The sequence below is a fragment of the Saccopteryx bilineata genome, chromosome 1 (assembly GCF_036850765.1).
Source record: "Saccopteryx bilineata isolate mSacBil1 chromosome 1, mSacBil1_pri_phased_curated, whole genome shotgun sequence".
In the NCBI taxonomy this organism is placed as follows: Eukaryota; Metazoa; Chordata; class Mammalia; order Chiroptera; family Emballonuridae; genus Saccopteryx; species Saccopteryx bilineata.
Window position 1 is genome coordinate 351,664,585 of NC_089490.1, and position 14,794 is coordinate 351,679,378.

The 14,794-nt window shown below is 37.3% G+C and overlaps 1 pseudogene; it reads right to left on the minus strand.

Moving 5' to 3' along the window:
- Positions 1 to 4,247: 4,247 nt before the first annotated feature.
- On the minus strand, positions 4,248 to 6,061 carry LOC136319623 (tripartite motif-containing protein 5-like; annotated as a pseudogene).
- Positions 6,062 to 14,794: the final 8,733 nt, after the last annotated feature.

A 14,794-nucleotide genomic window follows, 5' to 3' on the forward strand; every position in this document is an offset into this window, starting at 1 on the left:
ATCTATCTGCAGCCAATGTTCGAATAAACTGAACTATCTTCAGAATCTGAGGCTTATGCTCAGACTTACCCCGCTATCCTTTGCTTCCCGGGTCAATAGTTGAACCAATCAAGCCACTGGCTGCAAGTGTGTAAAAGAAAAGGAAGGAGGAGAGAGAGGGGAGGATAAGAAGATGGTTGTTTCTCATTTGTTCTGTGACTGGGGATCAAACCCAGGACTTTCACCTGCCTGGCCAATGCTCTATCGACTAAGCCAGCTTGTCAGGGCCTTCAATTATTTCTAGCTACAAGAGATATATTTTGGATTCAAAGAAACAAATATGGCAAAAGTAAAAAGATAGAATTCTGGTCAAAATGATGACTAAAGTTGGGCCTGACCAGGCGATAGCGCAGCAGATAGAGCATCGGACTGGATTATACAGGACCCAGGTTCAAAACCCTAAGGTTGCAGACATGAGCGCTGGCTCACCAGCTTGAGCAAGGGGTCACTCACTCTGCTGCAGACCCCAGTCAAGGCAGATATGAAAAAGCAATCACTAAAACACTAAAGAGCTACAATAAAGAATTGATGTTTCTCATCTCTTTCCCTTCCTGTCTGTTTGTCCCTATCTGTCCTTCTCTCTGACTATCTCTCTGTCTCTAACAAAAAAAGTGATGAAATAGGTAAACACTGAGATTATCTTTTTCACAATAACATGAAAATTATAATAACCACCCTTGAGAAACAAAAGAGTATAAACTGAACAGATTCCAATAACTAAGGATGTAAAGAAGTCACTTGAAGACTTCTTGAAGAGGGGCACAGTCAAAATGGGCTTGTTTGACACCCACATACAGAGGTTAAAAATGAAAATAATATCTTGTCTGTAGAGATTCCACCTGAGAAACAAGGAGTCCCAGCTCCACACCAAGCTCCAAAGTCAGGAGTTGAGGGAAGAGGAGTCCCCAAAATATCTGGCTGTGAAAATCAGCAGTGCTTCAGTTAAGATGAAATGGAAAGTTGCTACAGACACATATGTCCTCTTAAATGACCCTAGCAAAGAGTCACTCACTAACAAACACTTGTCCTAAGCTCCCCAGAAAAGAGAGAAGCTTGGAAAGTGCCAGAGACCTATAGAGAGAGACTGAATTTTCTCCCTTCAGATTTTAGCCTGCCTCCCTTCAGTTTTTGTCTCTCAGGGACTAAAATGCCAGCAGGTGGCACTGTTCTTTCATTGAGCCCTCCCCCTACACAACTTGTAGACACAGGTCAATGATAAAAAGTCTCTGTTGACTTGGCTAACAGGACTCTTGCCCCAGTCTGGTGATTCTCGGAGACACTACACCACGTAATTCAAGCCTCTGACCCAATATCTTCTAGAGCTTAAGCCACACAAGTCACTGACTTGCCAGTCTACATTGCTGGTGTTCCTCAAGTGTTTTAAATATTTACAGATCCAAAATCAGTAATAGCTGACCTTATTGGCAGTAGGGGCATCTGAACTTGATTAATAGCATAGCATCTGCAAAGCAGCTCCAAGATCAGCGCAGACAACTACCAACCTCAGATTACTCTGTAGTGATCCTACCTGGTGGTGCTTCTCCAGACACAGGAAGTGGCTGACCTTAGCCTGCACCAAAATTCTAAATACAATTTATAAGAATGCTTAATGAACTTAGGGGAGAAGAGATTATCTCAGAGAGAACTTCAACAATGGCATAAGAAACATTAAAAAACAAACAAACAAAAAGGGATTGAAGGCATAAAAAAAGCAGTAAGAGAAAAGAAGTTAGTTACTTATAAAGGAGTATCCACAAGAATATCAGCTGATTTCTCAATGGATATATTGTAGTCCAGAAAAAATTGTCATGACACATTCAATGTAATGAAAATCAAGTACCTAAAAGCTAGATTAGTCTACCTAGCAATCCTATCATTTAGAATTGAAGGAGACATAAAGAGCTTCCCAAATAAGGAAAAGCTGAAAGAGTTTATCAGCATGAAACCAGTATTACAAGAAATGTTAAAGGGAATTTAGAGAAAAGGAAAAAAAGATAAAATTTTGATTAAGAGCATCATCACAAGGCCTAGCCAGTTGGCACAATAAGAGAGTGTCAACCCGGTGTGGGGAAATTGTGGGATTCATTTCCGGCCAGGGCACACAGGAGAAGCACCCTTCTATTTCTCCACCTTTCCCCCTCTCCTTTCTCTTTATCTCTCTCTACCCTTCCTGCAGCCAAGGCTCCATGAGAGGAAAGTTGACCTGGCGCTGAGTATGGCTTCATGGACTCTGCATCAGATGCTAGAATGGCCTCAGTTAGAGTAGAGCAACTCCCCAAATGGGCCAAGCTTCATCCCCTGGTGGGCATGCCTGGTGGATCCCAGTAAGGTTCATGCAAGAGTCTGTCTGTCTGTCATGCACCTCCTCGCCCCCTCCTCATCTCACTTCCGGGGTGGGAAGGAGAATATCATCAAGAATGTAGAACACATGATCAACATAATAAACCAGATCAACCCAAATGGTATCTCTAGACCCCTTCACCCAATTAATGCTCAATTCAGTCTTTCTGAATTCATATAAAAATTATTGGCCATACAATATTTTAGGCTATGAAGCATGTATCAATACATTTAAAACACTAAAATAATAAAACACATGTTTCTGATCAGAAAATAAAAAAAATGCACAGCAAGAGAAAACATTTAAAAAGATGCTGTATTTGCATATAAATATCACAGTTTCAAATATCCAAAGAATTAACAAAAACAACAAACCAGAAAGAAAATTTGGAAATAAATTAAATTGAATAAAAATATAAAATAATTTAAAAATATGAAACATAGCTAAAACAATTCATTTATAACAATAAAATGATAACAGAAAAGACTGTGTCAAATGATTCATCTAAGGCCTGGCCAGTGGACTCAGTGGTAGAGTGTCAGCCCAGAGTGTGGTGTCCCAGGTTCGATTCCTGGCCAGGACACACAGAAGAAACACCCATCTACTTCTTCCCCCTTCCCCCTCTACTTTCTCTCTATATCTCTCTTTCCCTCCTGCAGACAAGGATCCATTGGAGCAAAGTTAGCCCGGGCAATGAGTATGGCCTTCATGGCCTCCACCTTAGGTGCAATTGAGCAATACAGAGATATGCAGAGCATCACCCTCTAGTGGGCATGCTGGGTGGATTCTGGTCTGACTCATGCAGGAGTCTGTCTCTCTGCCTCCCAGCTTCTCACTGTAGAAAAAATACAAAATAAAAATATAAAAAATAAAAAAGATTTATCTACATGCCACTTTAAGAAACTAGAAAAATAACAACAAATTTAAAACAATACACACAATGAAACATACTGATATACACATGTGCAGATAGAATTACTCAAAAGAGACTATATAATTGATAGTGGAAGTCAATAATATGGGAAGACTAAAAACAGATAAATCAATAAAACAATAAAATTTATTTCTAAAAAACATCAATAAAGGTAATAAACATAACTAAATTAACCAAACACACACGCACACACACACACATAACTTAAATAAGAAAGAAAATGATGGACCCTGCTGTGAATGCTGTAGAAATGAAAGATTCTAAAGGATTAAAAAGACTAAATTTCTGTACAAACCTGACAATTTAGAGTAAAAAGGTTTCTAAAAGGATGTCCTTTATCAAAAACTGACTCACACAATGTACAAAAAAAACCCCAAAAACCAAAAACTAAGTAAACTTAATACAAGCAAAAAAATATTTTAAAGCCTTTCAAAAAGAAAGACCCAGAATAAGGTAGTTTCACTGGTGAATCCATTAAATAATTAAAAAATAATATCAATCTTTCACAATTATTTATTCAGAAAAAATAACAGAAAGAAAAAAATTCTGAACTCATTCCTTAAGGAAAAAAATAACTCAAATTTTTTGTTCATAAAGAGGTGTATAAAATGTATAGTCTAAAGCACAGATACAAGAGCCTATACATATAATTGGACAATGGATCATCACTTCACAAATTTTAGACTGAAATAGGTACTTTAATTAAAACAATAAATTTCCTTGTAATTTATGTATTCAATTATTTCAATAACCAATAAAAGAAATGCAAAGAAGGACTTCCACAAGAACAAAAACTTCAGAGTCACCACCAGAAACAGCACAGCCACACAGCAGAAATGAAAACTTAGTCTTCGTTTTCCTCAAGTTCAGATGCTGGGGCTTCTTCCCAAGTACTACCTGCAGGATCTCAAGTGTTCACCCTTGCAACTGATGCTACAGATCTGAGATGAGATCTCTCATCAACTGGCTCTACTGGACCAGCTCTTGCTCATCTTTTTCCAGGTAACAGAGACTATCTTCCTCCTTCTTTCCAGCTATTACAGCACTTTCTGCTCCTCACTGTCCAGGATAACTAACTCTCTGCTTTTTAAAACAGTCCTGACAAATTGTCTTTGCTTTTGTACTTGATTCTTCAAGAATGAGAAAGAGTTTGAGAAACTCAGGCTGGAAGAAATTGGGAAAAACAAGTATTTGATTTGGAAGTTTTCCCAGTGAAGGGAGATACAACAGAAGAGCAGTTCTTGGGGAGCTGACTTTTCCTATTATTTTTTCTTCATCACATTTCAGAATAATGACCTCAAGTTTGCATTATTGCAGCCAACCATGAACCAAAAAGGGACACTTAGATATGGCTCTGCTCTCACACAGATGCCCAGGACAGTTGCATTTCACTTCATTACACCTGATGCCTCTCTTATACGCACGCTCTTTCTAACATTGAAAGCCAGGGACATATCCATGAGCCATTGGCAATAGGCTTCCCTTGAAAGAGTTAAAGGCTCAGAATAATGAGAGAAATGAACACAGAATTCACTAGCCATCCTGACCAGAGTCTCTTGATGAGAATATCTAAACTAGAAATATCTGTGGTAATTTGTGACATGTTAAATTTCAACCTTATCCCTATGAGGGAGAGAATAAAGAATGATTAATCAATTATTTGGTACATAAGGACTGTCAAGGAACAAGGTTGAAAAGAGTTTCATATGACTAAAACCCGTGGTCCTGCCCAGACTAGTTCAGAAAGAGTCCTCTCCTGCCTTCCAGAAAGTTCTCTTCTCTCTGATTTCAGATATTAATGTCTCAGCTTTCTGTTGGTCTGCCCTCAGCCTCTCCAGAGCTGCCTAAAGCTTCTCCTGTGACAGAGATATCACACCAGGAACTATGCAACTCTGTGTCTTGAAGGAAATCTGATGTGGTTAATGTTTTCTTTAAAATTCTGAATATAGTGGTGATCACTCCATGTCAACAGAAGACTGATTCTTTGTGTCTTAGAAGAAGAATCATGATCCTATAGTAAGGAAATAACTTAGGTCTCAATCCATCCAGCTGCCCAGTTACCCCTCCTGTCCAAAAGGGAAATGACCACTTACTTGGGCACCAAACCTACACCTATTAGCACAAGGCATAAAAATATCTACTCCTGCTTTAGAGTCTTCTCCTCATTTCATAATTGTATGAAATGCACAGAAATGTCATTCAGGCCTTGAAGGTGAGCATGGGAAGAAAAGTGATCACAGGCCTCAGGGATATAGTGGCAACATACTTGACTTCCAATGCAAAGTGGAGATTTTCTGCTCTGTCTTTCTCCCATCCTTGTCTGTTACCTTGTATTCCTGGACCACCTCCTCCGTGAGGAATGTATGGTGACCATGGTGCTCTTGAGAGCACTCACAAAGCCAGCAAATTTACTTCTCATCCTCCTTACAAAAGAGCAGAAATTTCTTTCCAAGGTACACAGAGATCTCTCTTTTGCTTCTCCCGTGGGCTCAACTTGATCTCCATAAACTCCTCTACTATGTTGGACACATGCTGATTAGGTCATATGTTTTCAAATTGGTAAGTAACTCAGCACACAGGGCAGCTGCTCTCTCCTTCTTAGCCAACTGTGAACTCCTTGTTGTTTGCAGTGATGCAGATTGTCAGAAGCTGTGCCCACAGCCCAGGCTCAGGGCTTTCATCAGGAGCTCCAGGCAGATGGGGCGGGTCACCTCATCCATTATATTCCTCAGGATTACTGAAGCCATCACAGTGACTACCCCACTTTTATCTGTTCTGATTTGAGGTTCCTCGTGCTTACAAATTCCTGCTTGATTGGAAAGGTAAAAGGGAGACTGCACAGAAAGAGAGGCATAAAATGATATTAACTATGTAGAAATCAGGAAAAAGGCAGAACCAATATGAAGGACAAGAAAAGAAACAGTAGACAAACAAGTAAAGTAGTTCAGTGGCTGGTAGAGAAACTTTTCATAACAATTTTAAATACTTTTTATTCATGTGACATGAGAAATTTAATTTTTCTCTGGGTAACAGTAGTTACAGTCCTTCACTTTTACTGAGCAGAAACATGAGCAGAGGCCTTTCTACCAAGACTCTGTGTGACCAACCATGGCTCCAGCTTCCGCATTCCCATGCCAAAAACACATCCTCAGTTCAGAAAGCACCAAGCCACTTAGCGTCTGGATTGTTAAACCTGCACTTCTCTCATTATGCAATGCTGCCCTACAGATAACTCTCTCCTTCAGATAATTCTCTCCTTCAAATAACTCTCTCCTTCCATGTTCGTTTATCAGAAAGACCTGCTCTGACTTACATATTTACATTGTAAGCATTGCCATCATTTCCAGTATATCTGAAATTATTTCTCTAATTATTATAACATAATATGTGACAATGTGTTTGTATACATGTCAAGAGCAAACCATCTTTCAGAATGTACATAAAAATAGTGACTTACAAAAGTCATTTATTTTCAATACAGAGGGTAAAAATTAACCCAATGCATACAGGGACAACCTACAATGTTCTGTTACTACCCTACAGAGTTAATGAAAGACAATTAAAGTAACTTAAAGGGGTATGCGTTCCTGTGTTAACAAATAATGAAATTTCACATTGGTCTGTAATAATGCAAAACACATTGATAGGAACCTACATGTGTGTATGTATGTGGGTGGTGAGAGGAGAGATAGTAGGAATACATCACAGGATCACACAAGTCACATACATTAAAAAAAATAGGAACACGATTGAAAAAGTATCAAAATTTTACACAAGATCATTCAATAAAATTTTAGTAACTATATATTACACACTAACCAAACTAATATATAAAAACATAATGATGAGTCTAAAGAGAGAGTTTAAACCATTCTGACCCTGGCACTTACTTGAAAAGCAAATTAAATAATCAACCATATACATGTTATTAACAAGAAGATGTGAAAAACTACTAGAGAGGCATGCATGTTTTGGGGAATTTAGATAATGGGGTCAGAAAAGTAATCAGTTCTTTGTAGCTCTAGGCTTACAAAATCTATGATGTTTCATACACATATACTGGGTTAGGATTCTTCAAAAGCAGAGATGACATTGATAATAGACTTCAAGTACCAGTGTAAATGTTATCACTGAGAGCTCACTTGCGGCAGCCAATGTTGGAATGCCGAATCCTGTGTCTACTGTCCTATACACCCAGATAAAACAACTGACTTGGAAACTTATTTCTTCTTGAGTCAAACAAATGTTAACGACCAGTCAAACTGGAAATGATGGAGGTGTTCAGTCAGAGATGGTGGCACATAGTGGTAACACAGTGATGCTCACTCTCCCACCTGGACTCAGTATGGCCCTTTTGCCAAAGCCTCAGCTCAGGAGCTCTCCTAGATTCTCCAGGTAAATGAGGCTATGAAGCTATAAACAAAGAAGGAAGGAAGAGCAGATATTAGTCTAGAAGGTTGCCAAAGTTTAATTGTAAAAGAAGAATTTCCTGTATGAGATAAGTAATGTTTTCACTCTACTCTGTGATCAGGAAGAACACTTAGTGTCTGTGAGAATTAATTTTATATGTGAAATTGTCTAAGCCACAAAATGTAGATAGCCAAATACTTGTCTCTATGTTGCTATAAAAGTATATTTTAGATGAGATTAGTACTTAAACTAGTACACTGAATTAAATAGATTAAATAGATTGCCCTCCAATATGGGGGTGGATCTCATTCAACCAATTGATTGCCTTAAGAGAAAAAAGACATAGGAACCCCAAAAAGGAAATTCTGCCTCCAGACATAGGCTTTAACAAGTTCTTCCTTGGATCTCCAGTCTCCCAACCTGCCCCAGTTTTGAACTTGTCACCTTTTACAATTCTGTAAATTAAATCCTTAAGATCTGTCATCTATCTATCTAATCTATTATCTATCTATCTATCTATCTATCTATCTAATCTATCATCTATCCATCCATTCACCTATCTATTATACATGCACACACTCTTATAAATTCTATTTCTGTCACAAGGTCTAGAAATGATCTTGTACAATGTTAGTGACTAAACAACGCTAAGAAAAATAATAGTCCTACAGGTCACACCAAGGAGACAATGAGTTAGCAGTACTGGGAGGGTATATCACACAGCAGAGGGAAGTCCATGCTGTGGGTGTTGAGATTGTGATGTATGTTTGGGGAGCATACAGAGATTAGCAGTCCGGATAAAGACTACACAGAATCATTAAGCAAAATAAAAGGTCACAGAGATCCCGTATTAATGCCTGTAAGGTATTTCCCTGCCAAGGAAGAAAAAATGCATATTCACCAAGTGTGGAGTAGCAAAAGCTTTACTCGGAACACAACCTGGGTGAAGTTCTCTGGTCCACCAGACGGGCCAGGGAAGTCACGCAGCCTCATCCGGTGGAGGGAGGGGGAATAATTTATAGTGTCGGTATGCTGGTGGCGGGTTGATATGACGTGGTGAAATTTTATTGGCTGACACACAGTTGTTCTTTTTCAAAGTGCTCCTGGGAAGTTTCTTTTGGCAGGATTGGGTGTGGGCAGTTCCAGCCGAAGATCCCAGACCTGGTTCCTTATGTGACCTTCCCCCATGGGCAAACAACCTCAATTGGCCATATATTTATTCTAATAAAGATCTCAGATCCCCAAATAAAGAAACTTATGATCATCATTGGGTGATAGCCTTAAATACCTACATATTGTCTTTGGTTGGTCCAACACTTTGAAATATCCTAATATCTTGAGTTCAACCAAACTTCCCCCTGTGTTTCACTGATAGCTCAACACAGTCATGGGGCCCCAGAAATACAAGAAGGCATGATTCCCTCAGAGGTCATGTGGAGTAGAAAGCCCTGGAATGGATTTACAGAGAGCAAATTTACACCTCGTACACATCAGACTTTTTTACCCAGGAAACTATCTCTGTCAATTTAATGAGAAGAGAAAACATAACTCATAACAACTTAAGAGTTTCATATTCTTTTCAGGAGAGGGCTCCATTTAAAGGGCCTGCAGCCTCAGCTAAAAAGTAGATGGCCCTCAATACAAAGATATTTTTTGTTGCATGTAAAAGTTCAGTTCTTTCCTTGTAATTACATACTTCATCCTTAGTTGGGTGTTTCAGTAAATGAAAGACATGAATGTCCTTGGAGAGTCATTTTTTACTCATATAATAATGTAGCTTATTCCTAGTGACTCAGAAATTCAGTCACAGTGGCAACATAGTGACTATGGTTATTACCATGCTCCTTACCACGAGCATGGTATATGCCTCCACTTGTTTGTATCTTCCCTGATTTCTTTTATCAATGTTTTATAATTTTCTGAATATAAGTCTTTAATCTCCCTGGTTAAATTTATTCCTAGGTAGTTTATTTTTTTGGTTGCAATGGTAAAGGGGATTGATTCCTTAATTTCTCTTTCTGACAGTTCATTTTTAGTGTATAAAAATGCCTCTGATTTCTGAGTATTTATTTTATATCCTGCCACCTTGCTGAATTCATTTATCAGGTCCAGTAGTTTTTTGACTGAGACTTTAGGGTTTTCCATATACAATATCATATCATCTGCAAATAATGATAGTTTTACTTCTTTTCCAATTTGGATGTCTTTTATTTCTTTTTCTTGTCTGATTGCTGTGGGTAGGACTTCCAGAACTATGTTGAATAAGAGTGGTGTAACGGGGCAGCCCTGCCTTGTTCCTGACCTTAAGAGGATTGCTTTTAATTTTTGCCCATTGAGTATGATATTGGCTGTGGGTTTGTCATAGATGGTCTTTATCATGTTGAGGTATGTTCCCTGTATTCCCACTTTGCTGAGGGTTTTGATCATGAATGGGTGCTGGATTTTATCAAATGCTTTTTCTGCATCTATTGAAATTATCATGTGGTTTTTCTTCTTTTGTTTATGTGATGAATCACATTGAATAAATCCCACTTGATCATGGTGTATGATTTTTTTCATATATTGTTGGATCCGGTTTGCTGATATTTTGTTGAGGATTTTTGCATCTAAATTCATCAGGGATATTGGCCTATAGTTTTCTTTCTTTGTGTTGTCTTTGCCTGGTTTTGGAATCAGAATTATGCTCGCCTCATAAAAGGAGCTTGGAAGTCTTCCTTCCTCTTGAATTTTTTGAAATAGTTTGAGAAGGATAGGAGTTAGTTCTTCTTTGAATATTTGGTAGAATTCACCTGTGAAGCCATCAGGCCCAGGACTTTTCTTTTTTGGGAGTTTTTTGATAACTGTTTCAATCTCATTTGTTGTAATTAGTCTGTTTAGATTTTCTGATTCTTCCAGATTAATTTTTGGAAGGTTATATGTTTCAAAAAATTTGTAAATTTCATCTAGGTTGTCTAGTTTTTTGGCGTACAGTTCTTCATAGTATTTTCTTACAATATTTTGTATTTCTGTTGTGTCAGTTGTTATTTCTCCACTCTCGTTTCTAATTTTATTTATTTGAGTCCTCTCTCTGCTTTTCTTGGTGACTCTGGTTAAAGGTTCATCGATCTTGTTTACCTTTTCAAAGAACCAGCTCCTGGTTTCATTGACCCTCTTTATTGTTTCTTTAGCTTCTATGTCATTTACTTCTGCTCTGATCTTTATTATTTCCTTTCTTCTACTAGCTCTGGGATTTACTTGCTGTTCTTTTTCTAGGTCTTTAAGATGTAGGGTCAAGTTGTTTATTAGAGCTTTTTCTAGCTTCTTGAGGTATGCCTGTAATGCTATAAACTTCGCAGGCATCCCCAAACTACAGCCCGCAGGCTGCATGCAGCCTCCTGATGCCATTTATCCGGCCCCCCACCGCACTTCCGGAAGGGCCACCTCTTTCATTGGTGGTCAGTGAGAGGAACACTGTATGTTGCGGCCCTCCAATGGTCTGAGGGACAGTGAACTGGCCCTCTGTGTAAAAAGTTTGAGGACCCCTGCAAGGACTGCTTTTGCTGTGTCCCATAAAATTTGAGTTGATGTATGCTCATTGTCGTTTGTTTCTAGAAATTTTTTAATTTCTTCTTTGATTTCATTGTTTCCCCATTTGTTATTTAATAACATGCTATTTAGTTTTCAAGTGTTTGAATATTTTTCAGTTTTTCTGTTGTGGTTAATTTCTAGTTTAATGCCATTGTGATCAGAGAAAGTGCTCAATATGATTTCAATCTTTTTAAATTTGTTGAGACCGCTTTTGTGCCCTAACATGTGGTCTATTTAGAGAATGTACCATGAGTGCTTGAAAAGAATGTATATTCTGCTGTTTTAGGGTGAAAGGTTTTGACAATATCTATTAAATCGAGTTGATCTAATATGTCCTTTAAGTCTGCTGTTTCTTTGTTAATTTTCTTTCTTGAGGATCTATCTAATAATGTTAATGGGGTATTGAAATCCCCTACTATTAATGTATTGCCATTGATCTCACCCTTTAAATCCATCAAAGTCTACTTTATATATTTAAGTGCTCCTATATTAGGTGCAAGATATTTATAACAGTTATATCTTCCTGTTGGATTCCTTTCTTTATCATTATGTAGTGACCTTCTTTATCTCTAACTATAGTCTTTGTATTAAAGTCCATTTTGTGTGATATAGGTATTGTTACCCCAGCTTTATTTTCATTTCCATTTGCGTGAAATATTTTTTTCCACACATTTATCTTCACTCTATGTGCATCTTCTGATTCAAGGTGTGTCTCTTGTAGACAGCATATGTATGGGTCCTGTTTTTTTATCCATGAAGCTACCCTATGTCTTTTCATTGGATCATTTAATCCATTTACATTTAAGGTTATTATTGATATGTAATTGTTTATTGACATTTTATTCTTTAAAACTGTATTCCTCTTTTGCTATATTGTTTTTCTCCTTTGAACTGTTTACAACAGGTCCCTTAGCATTTCTTGCAGCCTTGGTTTGGTTGTAGTGAATTCCTTTAGTTTTTGTTTTTTTTTTTGTCTGTAAAACTTTTTTATTTCTCCTTCAATTTTAAATGATAGCCTTGCTGGATAAAGTAGTCTTGGTTGTAGGCTCTTGTTCTGCATTACTTTGAATATTTCTTGCCATTCCCTTCTGGCCTCAAGTGTTTCTGTTGAGAAGTCAGAAGTCATCCTTATGGGGGCTCTTTTGTAGGTGATAGTCTTTTTTTCTCTAGCAGCTTTTAATATTTTCTCTTTATCACTTAGCTTTTGTATTTTAATTATGATGTGTCTTGGTGTTGATTTCTTTGGGTTTCTCCTTAATGGAGTTCTCTGTGCTTCCTAAACATGTGAGGTGTTTTTCTGCCTTAATTTAGGGAAGTTTTCAGCTATGATATGCTTGAACAAAGTCTCTATCCCTTGTTCTTTCTCTTCTTCTTCAGGAACCCAATGATGCGGATGTTATTTCTCTTCATGTTGTCAGAGAGCTCTCTTAGAGTTTCCTCAGACTTTTTGAGTCTCTTTCTTATTTCTGCTCTGCTTTTGTGCCTTTATTTATCGTATCCTAACTCGCTGATTCAATTCTCCGCTTCATCCATCCTGCTTTTAATTCCTTCCATTGTGTTCTTTATTTCATATACTGTATTTGTGATTTCTGACTGATTTTTTTATTATTTCAATGTACTTTTTTATATTGCTATCTCTTTATTTAGGTGTTCGTAATGAGCATCTATTGTTGTTCTAATACCTTTGAGCATCCTAAAAATTGTTATTTTAAACTTTGCATATGGTAATTTGGTTATATCTGATTCATTTCGGTCCTTTTCTGGGGATTTCTCTTGGTTCATTTGTTTTGCATTTCTTTGCCTTTGCATTTTCTCTGTGTAAAAGAAGGTTTTGGCCTCTGGAGTCCACTGGGTATGGCCTCTGTTTCCTAGGTATGGTCTGTCTGCAGGCCCGCAACCCCCTCTGCTGTTGCTGCCTAGGACTTTTGGGTTTGGGTGTTGCTGGTGCCTGCCCACTGGGGCTATTGCTGTGGTTTCCACCTCTATGTATTTTTTTTTATAAATGAGAAACAGAAACTGATAGACTTTAGTGTACTTGATTAGGGTCAATGTGTAGTAACATCAGATTTATAAAAAAATTTACTATCATGCACATACACACACAGACACACCGGCTTATCTATCACCAGCAGAGTAGAGTAGTCTTGACAACAGCAAAGAGGTATCTGGGATTTGAAACATAAGGCTTCAGTAGAAGTACCCTCTTGAAATCAGGGTACTTGTATTTGACTGTCCTCAAGGTACCTACTTGTTTTATGAGCTACTGACACAACTTATATTTTTGGTAATTAGTAAAAAAAATATTTATTAAGTTGAGACACTTACATGTTTCATATTTAATGATTTTTTTCTTTCACAATGATTCTAACTATGGTATAATTGTTAAACAAAAATTATTTTAATAAAATCAGCATTCAGTTATCTTATTGAAGTAATGCACTGCATTTATTTGAAGAAACTAGACTTTAGCTCAGACACTGTGAACATAAACTTCCACCATTAGTTAATATTATTTATACTATTTTCTCCTTCACTAACTGATGAATAAAGACCATCACTGCTAAATCAACACACCTCTGAGGATTTATTCTGTAGTGAATGACTTCTATGCAAGGTCTTGAATAATTAACAAAAGTTGTTGAAAAGATTTTTTTAATCTTCTCATTGGCAGAGGAAATGAAATTGTAAAAATTTGGCAGAGGTGTCACTTCCATACTGGCCTTTTTAATGATGCATTAGTCATTTACCTGGTGATTATTCAGCATGATGAGTTAAGGAGTCCCTACTAATAATAACAAGATATTGGGGAAAATATAACACAAGGCAAATTGTACACTGTATTGTTGAATAAGGATGTTGAAACGAAGAATAGGGGACACAGCAAGGCAAAGTTGGTGAAAATGCAGTAGATAAGCTTAGTGCATTTAGTGCACCCAATGCTGGAGGAACTTCAAAAAAGTGTCAGAGGGAGTAAGAGGTTTAAGAACTTGAGAACTCAGTGTCATGGGGCCAGTTCGTTGCATAGGTTTGAAATATGAATAAATTTACTAAGAAAAAAATATATAAATTTATAGATGCTATTGGTTTGTCACATTCAAATATAAACCAGTGCCAGCATTGAAGTAAAACCCCAACACAATACCGAGGAACACTCATGAAGAGGGTTATGATGAAGAGATGGAGGAGGCAGAATCCACAAATGGATTATATTCAAACAGATTCAGTAATCCTATATCCAAGTAGCCTTATTTAGGTTAATATCTAGAGTAAAAATGTTGAAAAATATTAGTGTTAAGTCTAACAACATTCATATTTAATTCAGGACAGTTTTCACCATATATATTCAAGATCCAGACACATTTTTTTCTCACACATCTACCCACCAGTAATGTTTTCATGATGTAGTAAATAGTTATCACAGGATACCAAATTTATCATAATCACCATTCTTATGCTGAAAATTTACACAATATAAGAAATATCTCACTGGTCTCTGAGGTGTA